This window comes from Petaurus breviceps, unplaced genomic scaffold (assembly GCF_028583685.1).
Source record: "Petaurus breviceps papuanus isolate PSGF00001 unplaced genomic scaffold, PetGlider_PUasm1.0 91133, whole genome shotgun sequence".
In the NCBI taxonomy this organism is placed as follows: Eukaryota; Metazoa; Chordata; class Mammalia; order Diprotodontia; family Petauridae; genus Petaurus; species Petaurus breviceps.
Genome location: NW_027187419.1, coordinates 78353164 through 78365965, shown reverse-complemented (window position 1 = coordinate 78365965; position 12802 = coordinate 78353164). Strand labels below are relative to the sequence as shown.

The 12802-nt window shown below is 36.9% G+C and overlaps 1 protein-coding gene and 1 pseudogene across 5 annotated transcripts in view; both read right to left on the bottom strand.

Annotated features, from left to right (window-relative positions):
• GALNT13 (polypeptide N-acetylgalactosaminyltransferase 13) overlaps positions 1 to 12802 on the bottom strand; it is an 812973-nt gene that overhangs the window by 428269 nt on the left and 371902 nt on the right. The gene's annotated exons all lie outside the window — the stretch shown is intronic.
• Positions 6287 to 7808, bottom strand: LOC138154787 (fructose-bisphosphate aldolase A pseudogene; annotated as a pseudogene).

Below are 12802 nucleotides of genomic sequence, written 5' to 3'. Positions count from 1 at the left end.
AATGGGGAGACAACAAGCATACAGATGCTTTTCAAAAGGAGAGCAAACAGAGAGACAAAGAAAGATATACAAACAAATATGTACAAGGAAATATATATAAACAAGCTATTATACAAGACAAACATGAAATAATTAAGGAAGGGAAGACACCAGAATTAAGAGGATTTATAAAAGGTATCCTTTAGAAAATAAGATTTTAATTGGTATTTAAAGGAAGCCAGAGAATGCAGTAAGTAGAGATGAGTAGGGAGAAAATTCCTGACATGGGATAGTAAAAAAAAAAAACACCCAGAGCCAAGAGATGGAGCAAAAAGGTTACCAGTGTCACTAAATTCAAGAGTATATGATAGATATTGATAGGTTTAAGAAGGCTGGAAAGGTCATAAGGGAGATAGGTTTTCAAGGGATTTGAATAACAGGATTTTGTATTTGAACTTAGAGGTAATTGGCAACTATTTAAGTTTATTGGGTGACATGGTCAAACCATCACTTTAAGAAAATGAATTTAGTGACTAAATGGAGAATGGATTTGCCTAAAGAGAGACGAGTCATTCAGACCCATCAGCAGCCTATTGCAATAGCCTAGGTATGAAAGGATGAAGTTTTATATCAGAGTAGTGGCAGTGTCAGCTAACATTTCAAAATTTGAGAAATGTTGCAAAGATGTTATTGATGTTCCTTGGCAGTGGACTGGATAGGAATGTGAAAGATCTTGACTTGAGAACAGTTTCAAGTCTGAGGGACTGGGAGGATGATGTTGCCCTTGACAAACATAGTTAAGCAAGGATGGAAGAAAGGGTTTAGTTTTGTTTTGAACACTTTAAATTTAATATTTGTACTCTGCCTCCATTTCAAAATGTCTGAAAGGCAGTTTGAAATGCAAAATTGAATATCAACAGAGAAGTTGGGGAAGGAAGAATAGATTTGAGACTCTTCAGCATAGAGATGGTAAGGAAATCTATGGGCACTTATGAGGTTGTCAAGTGAAGTAGTGTAGAAGGAGAAGAGGGTCCAAGACAGAATCCTATGGTGCCCCTAATATTAAGGGTGTGATCTGGTTGAGAATCCAGCAAAGGCTATTATTGAGAAGGAACAGTAAGTTTGGAAGCAAGACCAGGAGAGAAAATATCAAGGAGGAGAGGGTAGCAAAGTCTGGAGAGAATTCATAGAGAAGGAGGTCATTGGATTTGGTAATTACTAGACCACTGAGAATTTTGGAGAGAGCAATTTCAGTGGAATGACAAGGATCAAAGCTGAATTGTAAGGGATTGAGAAGAGAGAAAGAGAGGAAAGAAAGTGGAGGCACTGAATGTAAATAACCATTTCAAGGAGTTTAGCCACAAAGTTAAGAAGAAATATAGAATGATAGTAGGTACAGAAGAATCAACTGAGTTTATCGCCCTGCCCTCCCCTCTCACCCCCCATGAAAAAGACATGGGCACATTCGTTGGTAGTAGGGAATGAACCAATAGATAAGGAGAGATTGAAAATAAGTGAAAGTATAGAAAGGTCAGAGGGGACAATTTGCTGAAAGAGACAGAATAGAATGGGATTGTTTGAGCAGGGAGATAGTTTAACCTTAGCAGAGGGATAAAGCTACCTCATCATATGAGATCAGGATAAAGGGAGAGATAGTGGCAGAAAACGTATGAGTGATGTGAAATGAGGAAGAGGAAATAAAAGGAACCCATGGCAAATGACCTCAATTTTTTTTTTGTTCAACCTGAAGCAAATTCTTCAGCTGCAGATATGCAGGCAGGAGAAATGATGTGAAGTTTGAGGAGAAATGAAAAGACTTGGGAAAACAGGTATGGTGAATAGAATAATGAGATAATAAGGTAGCTATAGTAGGATTGCCTAACAGCAATGGTCTCCCAAAGAAGTGAGAGAGAAATGATATAAACAGAAAGACAAATACAGGAAGATGGAGACAGACAGACCCAGAAAGACTATAAATACAGTGCTATCTCCTAGCAGGTAGAATTTCAATCAGAGGTGATTGTATAGATTCATAAGGAAGTTAAAACACCAAAACAAGAGGAGTCAAATTTCTGCTGACCCTTGGTGCTCTCAGGTCTGGGGGACTAAAACTCTAAGATAATATTACATAGTCCTCCAGATTATGTTACATTATATAGTCCTCCAGACTACATAAACAGCAGTGGGAGATAAAGGTCATTGGAGAGAGGGGTTTGCTTAACTGTTTCTAGCACTGGGTGAAATTTCCTTATGCTTTGTGATTTTTTTTGTCAAATTTAATAAAGCCTACCATGTATGATTGTACTGGAATAAAGGTTGAAGGCATGAATGGCATTTTTTTTTGTAGAGACACAATTAGAATACAAATTCTAATATTGTCAGGGAAAATATCAGGTGATAAACTTGAGCAAAAAATATTTTTTAGATGTCCCCCAAATTAGATCCAGTCTATGTTAAACTTTAGTCTTTATTGTGGGCTCTAGGTCATGCTTATATGTACCAATATACTACATATATAATATTACATAGAATTAACATTCTCTGTGAATTTTGTTTAGAGACATTGTGCTTCATGATTAGGTTGGCCTTCATTTCCCCAAGTGCTTAGAGCATGAACGTTTCATATGCAAAGAAGAATCATACAAATTCATCCATAGCAGATGTCTCCTGTGATAATATGGCAGATTAGCAAGGCATCCACAACAATATCAGTGAGTGTTTGAATGGAACACAAATCAACCAATGTAAATGTGCCAACTGTTAAAGCAATGCTGTTATTCTTGAAGCCCATTCTTAGTCTTATGGTTTGTATGCTATATTGAACACAAGCAATAAAGAAGGAAAACCACATAGAAAAAATCCTGACCATAGTAAATTTCCTCAAATATCATAAATCTTAAATGATCACTAAGGAGGCACCAGTAAGCAGGGAGATTTTAGTCACCCTTCACCTATTAGCTCTTGAAAAGTCATTTCCCAGAAATAAGTGTCTAGAAATGTTTCCTTTAACAGACATACAGGACCTATCTTTATCTCACTGTGGCCCTAGGTACAACACAGATGTTCCATTTAAAGTACAAGATAATAGTGCCAAAGTCAAATAGAAAGAGATCCCAGAAGAAGTAGATCAACTTGAAAACCTCAAATTAGCATTATTTATGATGTATCATATTTTAAAATTTATTTTGTTAAATGTTTTCCAATTACATTTTAATCTGGTTCTGGTCCTTAGGTAGGCAACTTGTGGTTGTGAACCTCTGGTCCAAGACACAATATTTTTTGAGTCTATGGTCTTAAAAGGGCAGCTGAGTAAAGAGAAAATATAGTAGATGTGGTCCTTTGGCCATGATTCTTTTACATCACATAGCAAGGATCTCCATACCTCTCTCTAAGGAAAGATTAGTCTCAGAGGGTCTCCTATACGTCAGGTAAGAACTGTACCTTCCCTTAGTGAGGCCTGAGGCTCACTGACTGTTCAAGATATTCAAGAGGTAGCTAAGGGGCACATTGGAATGAGTACTGTACTTGGAGTCAAAAAGACCTGAATTCAAAGGCAGCCTCAGACAGTGTTACCCTGTGTGACCCTGGAAAAATTGCTTAACTTCTAACTGCGACAGTTTTCCCATCTTAAAAATTGGAATCATAATAGTAATTATCTACTGCGGTTGTTGTTGTGAGGTAACAAATGAAATAACATTTGTAAAGTGCTTTGCAAACCTTAAAGAATTAAATAAATGTTAGTTATTATTAAGATGGGATTGCTTGATAAATTGATATTATTAAGACGGGCTGGGATGCTTGAGACATTGGTGACCATGACTGCAAAGTGGCATTACGCTATTATGTCCAGTAGAGTGACGTAGGCATCTGAGGAGAGGAATCTGAGTCAGTGAACAATATGCATTCTTGGAAGGATATGGGGTCTCTGACCAGTACCATCCCAAACAAGTCATGGCCTCAAATTCTATGAATGTGTTGTAGGTCAAGGTTACTGTCCAAGCCCACAACCTGTCTTCAATGGCTGAGGTAGGTGTGAGACAGACTGAGAAAATGCTGACACATCAATGCAGTCTGATGCTTTGGGGAAGGATGCTGTTGGAGACAATCAGCTTTCTCAGGTTCCCTGCAGCTTGCTCCTAACCCTGTGCTGACAGAGCTCACACAAGTAACCTTTCTCAGAACATAGCTTTTTCCTCTATCTCAGACCCTTGGATTCAGAGAAAAGGTCAGACTTCTAGTCTGTCAGTCATTTGAATTATACTCAGTTGGATCCTGATTTGGACCCTGATTTTTTGTTCCTCTAAGAAAGGATTTCTCTCTTAACTCTCAGTGAGTTCCCTAATTAATAGCACCTGTTGATTACCCCCAGGGGGATATGACAAATTTAACATGAGTTTAAAGAAATGATTGCCAATTTTGAAGGGAAATGTTCAAAACTCCCTTTACCCTGTCTCCAGGGAACATTCCAATGAAAAGAATCACTTCAGTAATTCAAAAAGGTATTGCAGATATAGTACAACAATGCTCTAAAATGTAGCATGTTTCTTGACTACAAAATACCTATTTATCTTGTATTTTTGAACAATTATTTGAAAGACATGGCAATGAAGTATTTTGAATACTACCATGTAATTTTCTTCATTTGTGATTGTAATTCACATTACAGTGTGTCATTTTAGATTTTTAGCATGGCTTTTGGGTAGTTTCCTTTCATTTTGACCTGAAGAAAAGACCATAATTGTATTCTCCAAGAATAGCTACTTAGTGGAACAAAAATCTTCTTAATCAAGAAATCAATGAGAAGAAACTGCTTTGGCTATTTCTAGAGTATTTTAGACATAGTTGTGACTTAGACAATAGAATGAGAAGAATCATCTATATAGAGCTGGATTAACCCATGATGTATGCTCATCTCATCTTCAGGTAAGGGGAAAGCAAGGTTCTGTTGTTTGAGAATTCTTTCCATGGAGTCTCATGGAAGCAGCTTCTTCCTGTCACAATTCTACATATTAATAATGAGAATAATAACTGGTAAGACTACATCATATACAAACAGTAAATTACCCAGGGATAGTGCTCTGTACACAACAGATACTTAATAAATATTTTTTTTCAACTGAATTCTACCAAAACTTCTGCCACTTCTACCTTGGTGCATGTGTGGAATGGGAGGTGGAGAATGTGGGGAACAATATCATCCTGGTTGAACAATCTAAAGTAATCATAATAATTCTCACTCATATAGTGCTATAAAGTTTACAAAGAAGCACTTTAAAAATATTATTTGATGTTATTCTTACAGAAAAGCTGGAAAGCAGGTGCTACTTCACTATCCATTATTCCCTTTTTATTGTTGAGGAAACTAATGTAGACAGACGTTAAATGACTTGTCATGGTCAGGCAGCTGGTAAGTATCTGAAGCCAGATTTGAACTAAGGTTCAGCACTATATCCTTGGTGACACCTAACCTGATATATTAATTCAGGGTCCTTTTTACTTCCCAAGCTTTCACATTGAGAATATGTAATCCAAAGAGTGCTTTCTATGTTATGAATATGCATTTGTAGCAATCCCTCCCCTACTTTAAAATCTCTCTTCTAAGTACCATATTTTCCTCACCCACTAAACAAACCAAAGCTACCATAATTGCTTTTGTCATCTGGTAGAAATTTAGGAGTGACATTGGTTATTCATCTTCTCCTTTACAACAATGATGGGACAACACCCATTTCCTATTAAAAACACTAGAGAAAGGAGTCAAGGTAGGGACTCACCTGAGCTCTCTCCCAAGGCCCTTCAAACACCTTTAAATAATGACTCTAAACAAATTGTAGAGTGGCAGAACCCACAAAAAGATGGTGTGAAACAATTTTCCAGCCCACAAATATTTAGAAGGCCAGCAGGAAAGTCTGTTGCACCAGGATGACAGTGGAGTACAGTCCAGTATAACACCAAGAAACCAAGAGGAGGCCTTGAGGCAACTGGGCTTGTGTCAACAGTGGTGGTTTCCAGATCTCTCAGCCCACAGATGCCAAAGATAACTTAGAAGATCCGAAGGAAAGGTCTGTTGCACTTGGGTGAAAGTGGAGCACATTCCAGCCCAGGAAACACCAGCATAGCTCTGGCCCCAGCAAACCAGGAGCAGGCCTTGGGAAGGACTAAATCAGTAGCTAACCATACCAAAGAAAGAACTGATGGCGTCTGAATACAGATTGAAGCATACTTTTTTTAATTTTATTTTTCTTGAGGGTTTTTTTGTGGGGGGTTATATTTTCTTTCACAATATGACTATTATGGAAATGTTTTACATGACTACACATGTATAAAATATATTTAATTTTTTGCCTTTTCAATGGGGGTATCTGGAAAGGGATGAAGGGAGAGAATCTGGAACTCAAAGTTTTAAAAATGAATGTTAAAAATTATTCTTACATGTAATTGGGGAAAATAAAGTAATATTTAAAATAAAATAAAAAAAACTCTCTAAAGTAAAGTCAATGGGTCTGAAAACAGTGAGGATGAGACTATTTTAATCCCTGAAAGAATGTGTGTATACATTTTGCATAGGTATGATTGTGCATAAAACATGTCTATGTGTGTTTATATATAATGTATGTATGTGTATGTACTTTCCTTTTTATCTTTTTTTCCTTTTTAAACAGTTATTTATTAGAAAAAGTGGGCTGAGGAGGGGTCACTAGATTCACCAGAGAGCAGCAATACCACACAAGTTAGGAGTGATAGGAGAGGTCATCACAGAGCTCTGGGATCTCAGCCTCTTCCTGGACTGTGAGGGATGGCCTGGAGTGTTAGGGCATACCCAGGTGGAAGGCCTTGACTTAGGTAGTAGGCATGGTTAGAGACAAAGAGAGACTCGCTGGCTGCAGCTCCTGACTTTCCAGTTGGAGTATACTTGCCTTGAGCAGCTTGGCTGTTAGCCGTGGCCTGCTTAATATATTCCTCTTGGGCATTTTCCTTCTTCCTGCCCCAGGTCTTGAGGGCCGATGCTTGCGGGGCTCAGCCATAGAAAAGATCAGTGCCCATGGCTTGTGCAAGGGGTGGGTGTTGATAGCATTGAGGTTGATGGAGGCATCCTCTTCACTCTAACCCCCAGAGAGGAAGGTGATACCAGTGACTGCAGGAGGTACAGTCCCGTGAAATGCAATTATAGTTACCATTGTGATCTCCTCATGTGAATACTTCTGGGTACAGGCATGGCCAGGGGTGACCATGTTAGGCTTCAGCAAGGTCCCTTCCAGATAGACATGGTGATCACTCAGAGCTTTGTAGACAGCAGCCAGGACCTACTCAATGACATACTGACAAATCTTCAGATTGTGTTCTCCTCAGGGAGGATCTCTGGCTCCACGATGGGGACAATGCCATTCTGCTGGCAAATGTTGGCATATCGGGCCAGCACATTGGCATTCTCCATGATGGCAAGTGGGGAAGGTGGGGAAGGTGTATTATCCCCAATATTCAGTACACAACACCACTTGGCAAAGTCAGCTCCATCCTTCACTGGGCACAGTGCTCATTCAGCCCATCCAGACCTTGGGTGGTAGTCTCACCATTGATACCTGCCAGGGGCACTCCACCTTTGTCCACCTTGATGCCCACAATGCCACACTTTGCTTTTTGACTTTGGGGAAGGGACAACCATCATCGGCTTTTTGGTAGAGTGTCTCATGGAAAAGTATAACACCTCCAATACAGGAGTTCACTCGATCATTTGCTGTCAGAAGCAAGTGCCTACAGAGGCAACAATTTTCCTGTGTTCTCAGTTCCAATGGACTGTAGGCACTTTGCAATGCTACCGGTGGACTCATCTGCTGCCAAGATTTCCTTGCCTGGAGCAGCAATTTGGTGAGCTATATCAGACAGTTCTTTCCTTTGCTATGGTGTCAATGCTGGGTATTGGCAAGACATGTTTTCTTTGGCTGTGCCAGTAGTTTCTGGCAGAAAGCAGACCACTCATGGTCGAGAACTGAACTTCTGCCATGTGTATGTACTTTCATGTGCTTATATGTGTGCATGTATGAATATGTTGTGTACATATATCTGTATTGTAGTAGTCACTTTTTACAATTACTTTACTTCTATTGTGTAATCACAAATGAAACATTTAAGAAGTCAATTTAGAAATAATCCATTTCTTCTTTACTGCACTTTATTTTGTGAGGTGGGGAACTAATATATTTATATTCTTCAATCTTAACATATGTGTGTATACATATATATGTGTATAGAGGAAAAGATACTCTGATTTCCTCACACACATTGTATCACTTGGTATTTTGCTTTTCCCACTGGCATTTTTCCTAGGAATGAATTTTGTTTTCTTTATTTCCTTCTACAACGCAGGAATTTAATTATTTCTTTCTACAACCCAGGTATTTAAAAAAAAAAACTTTCCCTTATGACAGTTTCTAGGAGAACTTAATTACACTATACCCTTATTATAATGAATCCCAGAAGGAAAAGAAAATTTTATTATGGATAGAATTTTGATGCAACGAAATTAGTTTCTAACTTTCCTTTGTAAAATAACAGAAAAGTAGCTCTTTTTCTTTGTGATTTAGAATGAACATGGACCTTAGGAAAGAAATGATTTTGCCAGTGATTTGAGGCTGGGTCTCAATGATGCCTTGAGAACCAGGCAGGATCAGGCCTCATTATCCACACTGTTGATGCATACATATACACCTCATGATCTTTGCTCAGGGACTGATAACCAAAGTAATATTACCATAACTTCTTGTAAGTATGTGACTATTTCCTACTGATTATCTCCAAACAAAATTGCAAGGATTCTGAATTGTAGGTTGCCTATGTAGAAGGTTCTTTCCCTGGACTCTTCTCTTCACTCACCTCATACACAGTCATGTAGGTACTAATTGTTCTTTATCTTTATTCAACTCTCCCTTGCCCATGTATATTTCCATCTTGAAAATCTATTCAGTTCTTAACAAAATTTCCTTCATATTGGGTATATACCTTCCCCCTTAATTCTATACCTTTCTGCATTTTGATTATTTGAAACTTATCCTGCATATAGCTTGTTTGTATATAGTTATTTCCATGTTATCTCTCCCCCAGTCTCTCCCCACAACTTAACCTGTGAGCTGCCTGACAGAAGGGATGCTCTTTTACTTCTCTTTGTATATCCAGTGTTTAGTTCTGGGTCTGGTTCAAAGTTGGAAATTACTAACGTTTTGCAACTGATTCCCAGAAATTATTTTCTGTATATTTTCTACATATTTGATATTAATTTTCTCTGTAAATATTCTTTCCTCAATGGAATATAAACTCCTCCAGAACAAATATTGTTTCAATTTTGTCTTTGTATATCAATTACGTGTGGCAGACAGAGGGTGCTTAATAAATGCTTATTGAATTGAATTCAATGTCAGGGTTTGATCTCCTTATTGGACTCATAAAACTCCATTGTCCTATGAGAGAATATGAGAACCTTCAGGATAACAAATAATTGACTATACATCAGACTAGTTGAGAGTAGAGGAGTAGGAAATGAAGGAATTATACACAGACCTCTTTGAACCCTGCTCTCCATGTACATCTAGAGGGGGAACCCCAGACATTCAGGGTACTTTATGATAACTAAAGGAATATAGCAACTAGATCTCCCCTCAATGAGTATCAACATGTAAAGAATTTCTAGCATTACAAACTGGCATGTGACACAGTTGCCACTAAGCTTCATTTTTAAAATTAATTAATTAATTTTTAGTTTTCAGCATTCACTTTTATAAGATTTTTATTTCTAAGATTTCCCTCTTCTGCCCCTGACCCCACCCTCAAGATGACATGCAATCTGATATTGGGTATACATGTACAATCGTATTAAACATATATTCACATTAGTTCCGTTGTGAAAGAAACATCAGCATAAAAGGGAGAATCCATGAGAAAGACAAAAAAAAAAAACCAGAATGCTTCAATCTGTATTCAGACTCCATAGATCTTTCTCTGGATGTAGGTAGCATTTTCCATCATGAATTGCTTTGGGATTGTCATAGATCATTGAATTGCTAAGAAGAAATAAGTCTGTCAAAGTAAATCATCACACAGTTTTGCTGTTACTGTGTACAATGTTCGCTTGGTTCTGTTCACTTCACTCAGCATTTGTTCATGTACATCTTTGGATTTTTCTGAAATCTCCCTGCCAATCATTTCTTGTGGAACAATAGTATTCCTTTATGTTTATATACTACAACTTGTTCATCCTTTCCCCTCAATTTCCAATTCTTTGCCACCACCACTCAGCTTCTTTTGAAAAGATTCCATGGAATACATACCCATCCCCTCCCCCTCCATGAACTAATTAACCTGAAATTTCATCATGAGACAGATTGACTTAGATTTTGTTAATGAACACCTCCTCAACTCACCCTCTGTTACCTTTCCCTTCTGGAGACCTAGAAGGTAGACCACTAAATACCCTTCAGAGCCTTATTTTGTTAGAGGTCTCACAATCTTTCTGGTAAACTTCATTTGCCATCAGTCTCCATGTTTGGTTTTAACTCTACAAAAAAGCGTGACCCTATTCTGAGTACCTACTGGTACCTCCTTTTAAACTTCCTTTTATATGTTGCTTTCCCCATTATTTTGTAAGTTATTTGATTGCAGGGACTAGCACTTTTTCTTGTTTATTTCCCTAATGCTTAGGACAGTTCCTCGCACATGGTAGGTGCCAGATAAATGTTTACTGAATTGAAATCTTCCACTTTTTTTGTCATTTCCCTTTTCTCCATATCCCACCCCCATTGCCTCTACAAACATCAAAAATTTCTGAAAGGTCCATGCTTACTATTCAAAGAAACTATGGGAATGTGTATAATCTATATTGTGATAAGCATAAAATGATATGGCCTTTGAACAAAACATGACCCATGAGAGTATAAGAAAGATAAATAGCTGGGAAAGAAAAGAAGGAGTAACAGAATTTTCTGCCTGTATTTGTGAATCCCTTCTTGCATTTGTTACAGATAGCAGAAAATTCTGCTAGTGACTATGCAACCTTGGGCAAATTACTAATCTTCTTTGTCTCAGACTGTTCATCCTTAAAAAGCAAGAACTATTTTCTTCCCCTCCCACCCTGCCAGCATTTCAAAAAGTCCTGGACACATAATAATACATTTTGTTAAATGAATGAATCTTACACTCCTAAAATTATGTGCTTCTACTATGTAGATGGATAGGGTACAGCTGTTTACAATCCACCAGTACTTTGAAGTATGTAATATTATATTCTTCAACATTCTAGGTCAAGGTAATAGTAAATAGAAGAAAGAGATATAATATGGTACCTTTACTCTCCCCCTGCCCCCATCCCCGCCATAGTTAAATGGTTTTGTCAGGGAGGGAGAATAAATAATGTTCACTCTTCTATTAAGGGAAAATGGTCCCAGAAAAATAAAACATTGTCTCTTGAAAATAAAAGTTCATGATTCAATGGATTGATAGATATGTGATCTCAATGATATAGATCCTATCATCAACTATTTGAATTTTAACCCATTCATAGCAGTCCCTCTTATGTGATTCTTGACCATAATAGTTATGACACAAGGAAGATACATTTGATTGGGCTTTCTATTTCTGTTGACATTCAAGGTTGCCCAGTAACTGAAAATAGCCAAATCATGTTAATGTTAAGTATCTTATCTATAATTTAGTATTTGGTACCTAGTAAAGAGAGTTGGGAACAACCTTCAGGAGAACAGCAAAAAGATTGTTAATTCTCAATTATTCAATTAAGGAACTAGTAACTTAATTACTGCCAATTTGGAGTAAGTGATTCATAGTAACAACTTACCCTAAGGGGAACAGGTTATTTTCTATTTAAAAGTCACCTTTTTTTCTTTTCATTGAATTTAATTTTTACATGTTAATTCTATGACCTATGAAATCTTGTGTTCACTCAAAACTCAATACTTTTATCAACTACAAATTTAAATTATGATAGTAAGCTATCAATGTGATGTATTCATTTTAATGTCAAGCAATGTCACCTAAAACTGTTACTCCATTTAGGGACCTAGGAGAAGGATAAATGCTAGGGAAAATGAGAGCTTGATAGAAGTGTAAGGTCAAAGAAAAATCTTTTTGATTTAACATATCAGTATGATTTTTCTTCCATAAAAAAATACCCTTTATTAAAATAAGTAAGTTTCATGTGCATTTGTATCCATCTAATTATCTTCCTATAATAATCATACATGTTATTAAAGGCATTTTTGTTAAACATGGTAGTCTAAATAAGTAGCAATAACAATGGCTTTTTTTTTAAAGATATCTCCCAAAATGGAAATAGACATGCAAGGAAGAAATACATGTGCTTAGTCATTTTTAATATAGTTCGTTATTATTCTTCATTAAATAAAGGTAATAAATGAGATTAAATAAATTGATGTGTTTTACATAGTTAAGATAAATTGACATTGATTTAAAATAAATATAGTAAACTTTCTATTTGTATGGAAATGCTTCTCACACTGATGATTAGATTCTGCAAGCATTTTAAAATAGCTTAAAATAGGAAAAGAAAAAAAATAACCAGAACTGAAAATTTTATGAGAAAGGCTACAGATGTCACAAATTATTTCTCAGGCATTGATGCCTCCAATGCCATCTGTATTGTGCACATTTGAGTTGGTTAAACAATTTGATGACACCTTCATAAATTGGTATTCATGCTGAGTATGTGAATTGAACTATAAACTAAGCAGCAAATTCCTATAAATTTTGCTCTGAAATTTGTTTTCAAATCAAGCAAATAACATATTGCACACTTGAAGCA